At 26.3% G+C, this 15,756-nt stretch overlaps 1 protein-coding gene across 1 annotated transcript in view; it reads right to left on the bottom strand.

The window, feature by feature from the left end:
* LOC107451329 (uncharacterized) overlaps positions 1–15,756 on the bottom strand; it is a 95,226-nt gene that overhangs the window by 50,334 nt on the left and 29,136 nt on the right. The window lies entirely within an intron of this gene.

Raw genomic sequence — 15,756 nt, 5'->3', positions numbered from 1 at the left:
TTTTTCCACTCGCAAATCTCCCTTAAATATATTTTCTTTTTATAAAATAATACACATCTTGATGTGAATCATCTTATTAAAAAATGTGCTGAATGTAGAAAAGGAACAAATTCTGACATATATGTTATAATAAAAATGCTAATGTATAGTTTGCAATTTAAAATTTAAATTTTATAATTTGTAGCTTTAGAATTAATTAAAAAATATATTGTAATATACATCTTATAAAAAATGGGAACGTAAAACTTATAAATTAAATGAATCCCAATAGTACAATTAGCAATTTTACAGCTGTAAAAAAGTTTTTTTTAAAAAATATGTTTTTATGAGAATATGAATGTGTAAAATTAATAAATCTCAATTGTAGAATTCGTAATTTTAGAATTTGAAAAAATAATGATAATTGCAGAATCTATCTTATAATGTAGAGGTTATAAAGCAAATAAATCACAATAGTACGACTTAAAATTGTCGAGTTTATAGAAAGTTAATTTTTAAAATCTATCTTAGAATAACAATGTAGATTAATTCAAGATACAATCAAGATACGCCCATTGCAAGAAGAATTTATCATGATATAACCGTTGAAGCGAATTTAACGCTCACTAAAATTGTCTGACGAGACTAAAACTAGCTATAGCACTCACATTACAACTGCAGCTCTACGATGGATTGCAAAGCTATCTGAAATCATTTCTCGTCGTCTACAAACAGAATTTATCGCGAAATAATTGGCAATTTAACGCCTGTTAAATTTTCAACCACTTTCTGACTTACTAAAGTACTCGCATTATGAGGGTACTTCAGTGCTTGACGATAATGGGAGTTACAATCTTTTCCTGATCAGTACAAAAAGAAATCATCTAAAATCTCTATATGATTATAGAATTAATTCGCTAGTAAAAATTTCGACCGTTTTCCGACAAACTAGATTAGTTTAAACCACCTCATCTCCAAGCTTGATGACAAATTAAATAATATTTATTTCTTGACATCATTCTTACAAGCAGAATTTATCGCCATACTATTTAAAATCATTATATTGATAATTCAAATTTTGATTTTATTATTACAAATCATTTTATCACAAATTTTTATTTTAAATGGAAACAACTATTATAAAAATCCAGATACTATTCTACTTATAGAATACATATCTTTAAAAAATACTTATATGGTTCATCCAGAAAATAAAATTCAAATTAGGAGAAAATAAACAGTAACAACATTTTATTACTTTTTATAATTATAATAATAAAAAATACACTGTAGAAAACAACACTCATTAAGATTCAAAGAGATATAATTTATCAAAATTAATTTGTGTAAATAATTTGTATAAATTATTTATACAAAATTTAACATGATTACTAAAATTAGCATTTAAAAAAAAGTAGTTTTTATTTCTATGAAAAGACACAATAATTAATAAAGATTTCAGTCATTAAAAAAATTTACACGATTACCACAAGCACTTAGTGACTCCAAAAAATACTTAAAATATCAAGTTCTGAAACGTTTCAATGGAAAATTAAAACTAAAACAATAATAAACACAATACATAAATCAAAACGACGAGAAATCAGCATAATTAATTAAAATTACCGAATAAACAGCATCTTTTGAAGTTCTGTATTCTGAGATGCAACGAAGTTTTGTTTGTTTAGTACCATTATTTTGATACGTTTTTTCTCAGCCGAGATACGAAACTGTACAGAAAATTTTTGATTTGCAGAATAATCTCTTTAAATATAGGAACCTAACTTTATTTCCAGTTTGCAAAATTTTCTACTGGAAGTAACTTTTTGGAAAGAGAACTAACTTTTTATCAAAACATTTACAATTTATTCGGTATATAATAATAAAAATAACTTGATAAAAGTGACAAGTACATCTAGGATAATTTTTAAAATCTAATTATTTTACAAAAACAAATAGTTTTTTTAAGATCTATTTTAGTATAATCGATACTTTGAATACTTAAGATTAATTTTAAAGGCAAAAAAAGCATGCACACCCATAATTTTAAGATTTCACCAGATAAAATACCTTGTCCATCACTCAAAGTTAAGTCTACGAAAAATAATATTTGTTACTTTTTATTTCGGTAAACTTAGACTCTCGACCAATCAGAGAATGTTACCCGTTTGTCGTAACTCTCTTACAAAGTTAAGAAGCAGGAACTCTAACTATTAATCTTTAGAATAGTTTAATCACTTATTAATAAAATTTTTTTTTACAATGAACTTCAACATAGTTATTAAAACACGCATGAAGCATTTTTTTATTATTTTGAAACCTTTAAGAATTGTAAAAGAAAAGTAACATAAAATCGAATATTATTATGTTTGATAGAGTAAATTGAAGCATATTTCTAACTTTCCAAAATGGTTTGTATATTGCAATTGTTACGTAAGTTTTAAACGGCTCGTAAGCCATACCTGCTGCCTGTTACACAGTTTAAAAATATATTTAACTCATTCTATATTTAAATGACGATTAAACTTTGAGGTTATTAATAAATTATGTGCCTGTCTCTTGCAGAAACTCATTTACTTCGGCTTTAACGTAACGCTAATACAGATTCAGAAGAAATTAAAATATTGAAACTTTATTAAAGCGCAAAGCAGATAACGCTATTGATTTTAGAAAAATCTATTGGCGAGGGGAAAATTAATAACCTACTTCTCTTTAAAAACCGGAAGTTAATCCTTTAAGAGAATTAAGTTTGTTTCTAACAAGTTCAGAACAAAATGAACTATCTCAATATTCGAAGTTTATGTTCACTCTACATAATTGGGTGCGAAATTGCAGCATTTAACCCAAAAACATAGATAAAGGTTTTTTTAAAACATTAAAATCAATTGCAAGGTGCACGCTATTTTGAGTGTTTTATGTCTGTGAAGTTTAGGTTCCGAATTGGTGACAACTTAATCGATTTGTTTCACTGTTGTTGATTTCATTAAATGTCTTTATGCAGATTCAATAAATCTACACAAACACAACACTTTCATGTCACATTTTATAAGTAAGTTAAGCTTCAAAATATATCAAACCATTTTTTTTTAATTTTAAGCCTAACACTATTTATTTTTAGTTTTAGTTTAATTTGACGAATTCAGTAATTTGGTGAAAATACAAAAACTTGCACTTTTATCTCTGATAATAATTAGTGACATATTTAGTTTTAAAATTTAAGGATTAATTTCTTATCACTATTTAGATGAATATAATTTATTTTTATTTTAATTGAGTATATAAGTGAATCTACAGAAACATCTACTTTGACGTCACATAATAATAAGGGATATTTTTGGGTCAAAATTTATAGATTAATTTCTTATCATTATTCAAATGAATATAATCTACTTTAACTTTTTTAAATTGAGTATCTAAGTGAATTTATAGAAACCTATTTACTTTGATGTCCCTTAATAATAAGTGATATTTTTTGGTTCAAAATTAATTGATTAATTTCTAATCACTCTTCAGATGAATATAATTTATTTTTACTTTAATTAAGTATCTGTGTAAATCTACAGAAGCCTGCACTTTGATATCCCTTAACAAGTGATATTTTTAGGTTCAAAATTTATAGAATAATATCTTATCACTATTCAGATGAGTTTAATTTATTTTTACTTTTAGTAAATTGATTATCTGAGTGAATTTACAAAAACCTGCAATTTGTTGTCATAAAATAAGAAATGATGCTTCTAGTTTTACAGTGTGTAAGCCCAAATATTTGCAGTTTTTAGATAAAAACGCATCAAAGTGGATCTACAAAAGCCTGCACTACTATATAACATAATAAATGCTTGTCATATTTGTATGACTTCTTTTTTCAACTTTCAGATAAATACAATGTATTTTTTTACTATTGCCATTCTTCTGTTAGAATCTACACAAACCTGCATCGTCATACCACGTAATAAAAGTGAACTTTTAAATTATATAGATCATTTTCTTTACAAGTTTCAGAATTTCAATTTTTATCAAATAAAATATCTGAGTTAAATGACACACAGAGAAAAAAAAATTCTGATGAAATGACCGTACTGTAAGGTAATAACATTTCTGGTAAAAGAAACCAGAATTCTGGTTTCTTTTACCAGATGGTTAATAATGGTTAATAAAACTAAAATATACGATATTTAAACCATTCATTCGGTAATTTTTCCGCTCATATGGCAACAGTTTACCGGAAATTCTGGTTTTCAAAATTACGGTTCTTAATATTACCACACATTTAGAGAAGAATACATAATTCGTAAGTAAATTTAACCGATTAAATAGCTTTTGTGCCATGATCTATGGTATCATGATAAAATTACCAAATTTTACCTCATTTGCCTAATTTTATATATACTAATAAATTATATTTTATTTTCAATTTTACCAAAATCATTACCAAAGTGCTTTAGTAAAATTAACCGACCTTTTTGGTGCTCCCATGGAGCCAGAAATACGGTAAATTTTACTATATTCCGATAGTTTTGACCATACTTTTTATTATTAGTGCATAAACTGAGTCACATATTAATCAATGATAGCCCTTAGTTAAAAAATATAGGTAACTGTTTTAAATTTCAAATAAATACTGCTTCTTTTTACTTAAATAAATGAAATTTTAGGGGATTTGCACATATTAATCAATGATAGCCCTTAGTTAAAAAATATAGGTAACTGTTTTAAATTTCAAATAAATACTGCTTCTTTTTACTTAAATAAATGAAATTTTAGGGGATTTACACATATTAATCAATGATAGCCCTTAGTTAAAAAATATAGGTAACTGTTTTAAATTTCAAATAAATACTGCTTCTTTTTACTTAAATAAATGAAATTTTAGGGGATTTAAGATGTTCATGAATGTTGATGTTTTATAAAACACGAGCTTAATTTAGTATTGCATCAATACATTGCTCCTTATTTTGTTAAATATAATTTTTAATAAATATAATTTTCAATAAATACATTTTTGATAAATATTCTATAGTTTATTTTTACTTCTTAAAAATTACTTGAATGTTTTTGCAACATTTATTCTTTAAACAATAGATAACTTCATAGAAAAATAATATTACAAATGTCTTGCTTGAAGAAATTAAATTTTATGCACTGGTAGTGTAGTACTCGTCATTATTAAACTTAATCTTGTATCAGTACAATGTTAGATCTAAAAGTCTTTAGAACGTAAACATTTAAATTTAAAACTTTTTCATATTCTGCATCTAAGAATATTCAGTTTCATACTGAAGTGTTTAATATTTAAAATATTGTGCAGAAACAAATTATTCGTTTAAAAATTGGAGTTAATAAAGTTAAGATATTTCTTAAAAGCATGTAATAAACCATTTGCTTTTGAGAATTCAATTATTTTCTTAAAAATATGTAAAACTAAAACGCTTAGAAATAAACAAATAGAATAAACTGACTAAAAAGCAATTCATTTTTTACTACAACATGACTTTTTTAAAAATAAAAATATTAAATTTCTGTATTAAATTTGCGTTCTCTAATGCAGAACTGTCAAAAGCATTATATAAGTGAGAAAAAAGATTTCTATACGGGTTTTAAGATATTGAAATTTTGAATGGCAGAGTAGAGTTTTCTCTACTTACGTTTCAAATAGTTCTGTCAACTATAGAATTTCTAAAATCAATTCGTCTAAGGTTTTTATCTCCTTTACGCCAAAAATAAAATAAAATAAAAAAAAGGAATAAAATTGATCTGATCATTTTTTTTAATAGAAAAGAAGTTTAATGCTACTAAGATATAATTTTATAGCAGTTCAATTTTTAAAAAAAACCTTACAACTTTTTCTAATTTTTAAGCAACTTCAGAAAACAAAAGAAAACTAAAATACTTGAATCTTACTATTTCTGATTGTTGTTGGTGCATTCTAATTGGGCATGAAAATCACATAAGATTGATAATTAAAGAAATATAAATATATGTATATGCCTCATCATCATAATTATTTATTTATTTTATCAAAAATTATTTATTTCTCATTAAATCAAAGGCATTTCATGCAAAATTCATTCATAACCTTATCTCAATGGTATTCTATGCTATTAAAATTTCTTTGAATTTTGGTTAGTATGAAAATTAAAGGTTGAAAACGAAAACTGGTGTTCCATAATTAATGGTTAAGAAAGAACGTGATTTTATCTTGCTATGCAAAATTTTATGCAAATGCAAAAAATAAAAAAAATCTTTTCAATTTACAAAAAAGAAATATCAGCTGTTGTGCCAGTATAAAACCATTTATTTTACAGAAAAATACTGTTATTTAAAAGCGGACATTTGTTTTACAAGTAGATAAGTATTGTTATTTTAACAAACAAACTGTTTTTTAAGCAAACTGTTATTTTAACAAAAAAACTGTTATTTTAAGAAATTAATCACTCTATAAAATAACATTGTGGTCGGTACGGGCTGAGAGCAAAATTCGCATGACCAGTTAAGACTGGGATTCGAACCTGGTCACCTTATTGGAAGGTGAGCGCTCTGTACACTGTGCCCACCTTTACAAGAATATCTCGCAATTAAACATGCTGGTAAATTAAGTCTAAAGACAGATATATAATCTGGTAGAGTATCAGTTAAATCTAATTGTAATTTTATTTATATGATGTTTAAAACCATAAAATAATTGCTAAAAAATAGAACAAGTATAGAAAATAATTGTAAAATAATTTGAAAAAAATGTAAAGTTATCTTACGGTAAGAAAAACTGCATGACAAAATCTAGAATTTAGAATAACAGTTTTATTCCATTTATGATTACGGTAAAAAACAGAGAAAAAATGTTTTGTGCAAAACGAAAAAAGTCTGCAAAAAACGGGAATTTTACGCAACTCACAGGCAACAATGAAAAACAGAAAAAACCTATATTTATATTTAAATATTTTTTTCTGTAAAAATCTGCTTTCTTCTTGTGAAATTTTTTGCTGTATGATAAACATTTCAGTGCGTATTTAGTTAACATTAAACAATCATTAAGTAACAAATATTTATTTTTAATAAACTACATGCATTTTTATAGCAAGTTTACCCAGTTAACAGGTGCTTTCAAAATAATAGAAACAAATGATTATTTAAAATTGTAAGAATTATTGCTAACTTTTGCAATATTGTTTTTTGGTGGAAAACAATTAAAAAAAAATTTATGACACCCAAAAATATAAAAATAATAACAAAAACAAGTTTTTGCATGAAATTGCAATATACCTGAGTAAAATTATTGTTTTTTTCCCAATGGAATCTGAAACTAAATCTGTAGAACCAAATAGGTGTTAATACAAATAAAAAGTTTATTCTTTTTTAAATGTTTGTCTAATAAATTGTTTATAATAAAAAACAATGATGGTCAATAGTGGGGTTAGTTAGCGAAGCGAGCAAACAGTGGAGTTCCCAAGTTATTTCTCAATTTATGTAAAAGCATCCATGGTTTTCTAATTTATTTGCATATGGAAATGTAAGTGAAGGTTTAAAATTATTCCTTGTAGTGTGCAAAGTTTTGAAGAAGAAAAAATCACTTATTATAAACAAAAATCAATACATAAATGCTTTAATATACTAACTATTTTTCTTAAATCGCAACAAATATGTTTTCATCTGATATTTTAATTAAATATTGCAACAAAAACAAACAAACAAAGGTATAAAAAATTAGTTAAATGCTCTTAGTCATTAATTAAATTTTAGCTATTGTAAAGAAAGAAGAAATATTTTAATAACATTTATTTATTTAGTCTTAAATATACCAATACGCTGTTTAAAATTTTTATTGTGAGAGTAATTGTGGTTCATTGCTTCCTTTCAGAAAACATTCATCAATCAAAATAATTTAATTAATTCCTTAAAATAAATCGAATAGTTCTTCCCTAGAATCATGTAATTAAGATAATAAAAACGTTGGCAAACATCACAAGTAATGATTAATTGCCAACCGAAAATTTTCATGATTTAATATAGAGTTCATTTAATACTTCAAATTCTCTAAGCAAAAGCGGTTTTTTGTTATAAGAAAAAAAGGAATTCTTGTGAATAACTATTATACTTAAAACATCAAACACATTTGAGTTAATAACCTTTCAAATAATTGGATTTGCTCACATTTTGAGATAAAAATGTGTTAAGCTTTATTTTTGAAAAAAAAAAATACTTTTTTAAATTAAGTTTCGATTTTAGTTTTGTAAGTATTTTGCATTCAAGAAAGTAAAAATATTTCTGTAGTTAAAAAAAATATTTTAGACATTTTCTCTTACTACTTGCGTTTTTTTTATTGTTTTATCTTGCTCTATAATTCTCATAAATTAGTAATTCTTATAAATGGGTATGTTTCGTAATATTTTTTATAAATGGGTACAAATTAATTGGATAACCCATTTACTTAACTTTAACTATAGACAGGCACTACATAAAGGAGTCAAATCATACCTTCCAATGGATAGTAATTTACAAGAAAAAAAACACATTACATGACTCTAAACAGACATAGACACATTAATGACCATCTTTAATCTAACACAAATGTTACATAACCTTGATCAAAAACCAAAACACGATTACACAAATTTCAACGCGCATAAACACAGGAGACCGTAGTTTTTATTCGACGCAAACATTACACGACTTTCAACCAACACAACAAACGACGCGCCTTCGCTATTCTAGCAGAATTATCATCATCGTTAAATTAGCAAAGATTCCTGTATTAACTACAATTCTTAATAACTCATTTTGTCAACTATTTTTGGATTAGTACGCTTTCCAGTTGAGCATATTTTAATTAATTTATTCCATGGAAAAATTCAGCCCATATTCCAATTCGGAACAATATCACAAAGCACAGGCTGCCCAAGTTATTGTTTTTTTCTTTTACACAGTAAACATTTTTGGTGTACAGTCTCCACCATTTTTGATTTTAATGTAAAATGTAACTTAAATTGAAGTTACATTGATGTTTGTTTTAAAAAAGGTCTGCAGGACAGAGCAGTGAAACTCAAGGCAAGACTTCGTAGTTGTGAATCGTTAAATATTAGCAACAACTGTACAATGTAATATTCAATTTTGGCAATTACTGTAAAAGTAATTGACAGTGTAAAAAAAGGTATTCTTAAAAGATTTTTTTAATATACATCACCTGTATCTGCCATTCCATTTGTATCAATTTAAATCCCCCCACATTCCTTTTAAAAAATATTTTACTTAAAAATTTTAAATCTTATTTCTTGTACGCTAAATTTTTTAATTACACTTAACTAGATTCCCTCTGAAATGTATATATGTATTTAAAATATTCATACATGAAATAATATTGTGAAATTTTAGAGAGTTAATACAATCAATTTCAATGACAGACACATAGTTTCCTTCATCTCAAGTTTTTATTTAATATTTGAAAGAAAAATTTCCCTGTTAAGGGTATTGGGAACTGGACATAGTTACAGAGGTTATTTAAGAAATCTGGAAAAAACCACACATTTTTGCTTTTTTTGCTTGTCCCGATGTTAAGCACAATGATTCTGAAAAGGGAATCGGTAGCAAGATTTTTATTTACGGAATTGTACTACGTCATTAAAAGGGGAAAATTTAAACATTTCGATTTGTCCACGACATGACGCTACATCGTCTCCAGGGAACTTTTTTAATGATTACTGCTTCCAAGAATGATTGCCCATTAAGTTGAAAAATAATTTATAATTGGAATATTGAATATTTGTTATTCTTTGTAAAAGTAAAGCTCAACTGGGATTTGAAATCAATAAGAGATAGCTATTTTAAACTATGTTTTAATATAAAAAGACTTATATGAGTCATTTTATGTAAAAATATGGATTAATATCTTAAATTCAAGAAAAGCATTTTACAAATGTCATAGATTCTTCTTACTATAACTTATAAATTCATATTCAAAGCAGTATTCATTTTAATTACCATTTTCAATGTACTTAGGAGGCGGAAAAAGGGAATTAATCTAAATAGCTTTGCAATAAATTAAGTAAGGGTTTAAATATCCATTTCAAAAGGACTGATCTATGCTCTCTGCATGTTGAAATGTTGTTAGAATAATGACGTCATTAAGAATTTCTGCTCCGGGGAAACATTAGTGAGATGTATGCATGTTTGCAGAACTTTAATTATGTCATGGTTCATCAGATATGGTAATTTGCTATGGTTTCGACTAGATTTATTGATTAAATTCAAGAAAGTTCAAAAATTTACATAGGCGTTCTTTTTTATTATAAGATTACAGATTTTGTTTATTTAAAATTTTCTACTATCAATAGTGCCTAACTAAGACCTATCAATGCTTCTTTACCAATTCACAGTGATGAAGAATTTTATAATTTTGTGGGAAATTCTTGCAAAATGAAATAGCACATTTTTATAATGTACATTAAATGTGTGATTATATCAATATTGTTTTATGTAGCTATATAAATATGTTTTAGCTTTTATAATTGAAATAATTTTCTAATCTTTGTGATATGCTTTCTTCAGATTCACAAATTTGTGAAGAGTAATTATTCCTTTAAACAACAAAGCCAAAATGATTTAATATATTATTTTTAAGTTACATCTTCATGATTATTAATTATTAATTAGTTATATCCTAATTATCTTCTTAATTTTTATTTAAATCAAAATTTAACATATACCAAAAAATAATAATTGTACAGAAAAGTTAATTTCACCGAAAATTGTGAGTTAAATAAATATTTTTAACCTATTAACAACAACCATCAATTCTGTCTTTAATTGATGACCACATAAATCTCATCCTTAATCTTGCGAAGAATTCGGTAAAACTGACAAAATAATTCATTAAAGTTCTAAAATATTTGATAAAGTTTCATTTGTTTATTGGAAAAGGGTTTACTGTTCTTACTCATCCTTGAAACAGCTTATAACAATTAAGTCAATATTAATTGACTTAATCACTGTGTATTTATTTAAAAAAGAAATCCTGAAAAGAGGGGAAGTTTTGAAAAACATTGTTTAATGAAAGTTTAAGATGCTTTAGAACGTGCAGGCTAAGTTGAGCATCCATTTGATCCTAGAACTCCTAGCCCTTTGCATACAAAGGGATTTTTTTAAAATTTTTGTTGAGTGAAATGTTTTTTTAATAAAATGCGGCTTTGTTGCATTTCTGAAAAGTAAACAGCGTAAGTTAAAATTATATCACCAACTTTGAAATTCAAAAACAGCGAATTAAGGAATTAATAGGTAATACATGTTGCTTAAATAACCCAACTTAAATAACCCTTGTAACAGTTACAAATGAAATTACTTTCTTCGGGAACAAAAAACACATAACAACAAAAAACACATAAAAAAAAAAGCGAAAGAATACTATCACTAACAAAGACACACTGACACTGAAGAAACTAGCACTGAATAGCACTAACAATGAAGAATCACGAACACAATAGCTACTAAGATGAGTAATAAACACCATGGAGAAAGTCACGTAAATCATGTAGTTTTGAAGGAAAATCTCTTAGAAAAGTAAAAATATATGAACCATAGCTGGAAAAATCCTGCATAAATGAAACTTCATGTGTCCCTAAATAGACATACTGCTATCTTAACTGACGCATACATCATAGTCTATAGCTAACAATTAAGATAACATCATCTGTAACTATATTATATAGCAGCTATCAGTTGAGCTATTAAGATAGCCATATCAGTTACAATAGATATTTTGGAACATGTTGAACCATAATATTGCTTGAATTCACTACCAACTTAGCACCATATTAAGTTGGTAGTGAATTCAAGCAATATTATATATGCAAGTTGAAAATATTATCATACTTCCTAAACTTGATAAAATTTTTCAACTTAAACCGAAATATTGCTCAGTTTAACACCTTACACCTTAAATACACCTTATTAAATTTGCAGTTATTTTCCATCGTATTATGGTACAATTGAACTAATTTCTTTGACAGTGAATTAGTTAAGATGCGTGTCCATAGGCACACATATTTCATAAGTGATATATTTTTTAAGTGTCATTGTAAAAGTTGGTCCTATAATTCTTAATCCCCCTACGATATCAAAGCTTTTGTTTTCTAAATGCATACATCATTATATTGCAAGAATATAATCTACGAACGTTATATAAATAATTAAATCCCTTATTTCAATTTTTGAAATAGCTCTAATACATTTTAGAATTTTACACTCGAATTATTTTTAACAAAGATTAATTTCATCCTTTAGAACTTTTTAATTTCTTTCCTTCAACTAATCGATTTTTAACAACAGCTTGTCAAATAACCTTTTAATTTTCAAAACTAAAACCAAATGAGACACTTTAATCGCTCCGGGCTTGTAAAACGACGTAATAAGCTTGCATATGCCTAACCATCCAACGAAGCAAAAATAAAAGCTTTTCAATATGTCCGTGAAGTTTAATTTGAAAAGCTTTTATCTTTGGAGCATGGTGAAAAGCCTTCTTTCAAAACACTGTCGCTAAAAGCGAGCTGTAAGCTTACTTCTGTATGGATTTGCAAACGCAAATAATGGGTTGATTAAAGCAAAAAAAACAACTTCATCAAAGCAGAGATTTTCAAATGGAGAGTTTCAAGCGTTGCGAAAGTCTTTTAGTTTTAGAGAACTTAATTCGGCAGGAGCTATACGAAGCAAATTTGCTTAATATACAAAGATCTTTGGAAAAATGTCTTTTTTAAAATCCTTAAATTGAAATGAATTTAATCCTTAAGTGTTTTTGGGTGTTTTTTTTAAATTATATTTTTAATACTTGCATTGCGACAATATTAAAATTAAATGAGAGTGTCGATTTTCAGGAAAAGGGATTAGAAGCTGTTATTTCCGTAATTCTTGGATTAGTCAGTAAATGCTTATTAAAGATCAGGATCTTGAATATTTATGAACGAAGCATTCGCGAATTTAAAGAGGCATAAAAAATTTTTAAAATATGATTTTTGCAAAATACTAACATTTTAATTTACTTGGACAGGATTAAATTAAGGGATTAAATTAAAAATAATCAATAATTTTTTTAGATAACTAATCTATAAATATAATTTGGAAAAATTTGCATTTATAATTATTTCATAAATACAGTTTACTCTCTCGATATTACAAGTTGAATTGAGACTAAAAAAGCTTCGATATAGCGAGTTTTCGAGATAAAAAATTCAGAACCAAATATGTTCTAGAAATTAAAAAATAAATAAATTCTTAAATCTTATTTTTTGGAGCATCAGAATAAGTACTAATAAAGATATTTGTGTAATAGTTGATAATAAGTCTAAATTGAGCAATGATAATTTTATTTTTAAAAGCAACACAAAACTAATTATGCATTAAGGATAAAAGACTTCATTTGCAACAAACTTACATTAATAGAGTTTATTAAAAAAAAACTCTACCATCGTGGCCTGTCGACATCATTTTCGAAATTGCTCATCAATCACCTTTTCTTTTCGAAAAATAGCTTCCAAAGTCATCGCTTTCCATGTTCTTGGATCATTTCATGAAACGTTTTAATATGTTTGTAGCATTTCTTTTTGAGAAGCAGTAATGTTCAGTGGTGATACGCGGTGATTTTTCCGAAAAATTCATTTTTTACTTCGAAAAGTATTCGACATAACAAAGTTCTGACAAGAAACTCTTCGACATAAGAATTCAAATTAATATTAAATGGATATGTAATGCTGAGCAGAATTTTTTTTTTGACATAATAAGGTTTTCGAGTTATTGAAGTTCGAGATATTAAGAGTAAAACAATATTTCTATTATTAATCATATTTTTGTAAGCAAATAATAACATAAACCGTGTCAAACATTTTAGATGAGAATAAGCCAAAAAATATTTTTATCTTTGGTTTTACCTCTGATCTTTAGGATTTAGGAATGTGTCTGACAGATATTTATAGGTTAAAGTTAAAAAGAATCTTTCCAATAAAATTCTGTTTAGCAATGTATTTTTTTCTCTTGAATTTTGGCTAGTGCCTTTCAACGTTTAAATATAGGAAAATTGGACACTCATATTTCAGTAAAAAAAAGATATACGCAAGGTTTTACAAAACTAATAAAATATATATTTTTTTTTTTGAATAATTTGTAAACAAAAAATTGCTTGATTTTATTCAAACACGATATTTTAAAACACGAAGAAAAAAGAACAAACATATTTTTTTAGTAAACGAATTCTAGAAATGATAAGGGTTACAAATCGATTTCTAATTTTCTATTTTAAGTATAAAGTTCTGAATAAAATGTTTTAATCATTGGTTTTGAACTTGTTTAGTATACTGTATGTTCTTCTTCTTACTTTTAATTATTGTTCTTGATCTTGTTGAATTACAAATAACTCGATAATATAGGAACTTTTTTCTTGTTTAAAAGTATTGTTTCTGAACTTTTTTAATTACAAATAATTCTACCGAGTATGTTATATTTGTTACTTTGAATTATTACTCTTGATCTTGCTAAATTACAAGTAATTCGATATTATATGAATTTTTTATCGTTTTAAAGTATTGTTTCTGAACTTGATTGGTTACAAATAATTCTACACAGTATGTTCTTTTTCTTACTTTTAATTATTGTTCGTGATCTTGTTGAATTACAAGTAATTCGAAATTATATGAATTTTTTCGTTTAAAGTATTGTTTTTGAACTTGTTGAGTTACAAATAATTCCATACAGTATGTTCTTTTTCTTACTTTTGATTATAGTTCTTTATCTTGTTGAGTTTCAAATAAGTCGATGTAATATGATCTGCTTCCTGGTTTAAGTTTCGTTCCTGAACTTGTTGAGTTAATGATTTTATAGTGCATGTTCCCGTCTTAACTTAAACGTAATCGTTCTGAGCTTGTTGAGTAATAAATTATTCTATGCAGTATGTTCTTTTTCTCCATTTCTTACTTTTACACTTTTTCCGTTACGAACAACTTTCCAAAATTCGTATTTTTCTAATTTTAAAGTATTCTTTCAAAACTTGTTAAGTTATAAATAATTCTATACAGCAATAAATTCAAGTTTTGCAAGATGTAAAAATCAGTTTTAATCTATTTCTTATAGAAAATATAAATAAAGAAATTCTCCTTTCTTTCAGAATTAGGAGACAACTCCCTAAAATATATTTTAGAATAATCAAAATCGCAAGCTATTTCAATGACTAAAGAAATAGCTTTCTAATTTTTTTCGCCGATCTCCTGAATTAAAGTGACACAGCAAGGTGATAAAGAAAATTAGAGATATGTTGTTAACAAAAGTTTCCATCAATGATTTATAGAATACACAATGAAAGCCCACCCCAGCACTCTTTGTAATGGATCTGTAATTATCAGCCACCGTCATCTTCCAGCTACGTTATTAGTGTGATGACTGACCACCACATAGAAATGATAATGTTTACTAAAGATACCCGGATGACAGTTGCCATTTCACGAAACATGGCGTGTTTAGCGTAATTGAAGCCCATACATTTTTACGAAGCTGAAAAAAAAAAACTTTTCCACGGAGAAAAATGAGCACCATTCAAGAACGCTATAGCATGTTGGGTGTGACACTTCTTTGGTATTGGAACTATTTCATTTTTTTGTTGCTACTGCGAAATTAAACAACGTTCTATACTCACAGGCAAAACCCTATAGGGAATAAAGTAAATATAAAGCGTTTGTAATGTGGTTTGTAAGGTACCATATGAATTCATGGTCGTTTTGCAAAGTCAATAGAACTCAAGGACGAGTTTTA

Source organism: Parasteatoda tepidariorum, chromosome 4, assembly GCF_982258835.1.
Source record: "Parasteatoda tepidariorum strain Cologne lab strain chromosome 4, Ptep-v5.0, whole genome shotgun sequence".
Classification (NCBI taxonomy): domain Eukaryota; kingdom Metazoa; phylum Arthropoda; class Arachnida; order Araneae; family Theridiidae; genus Parasteatoda; species Parasteatoda tepidariorum.
Note: the sequence above shows the minus strand (reverse complement) of the source record. Positions and strands in the feature narration are given on the sequence as shown.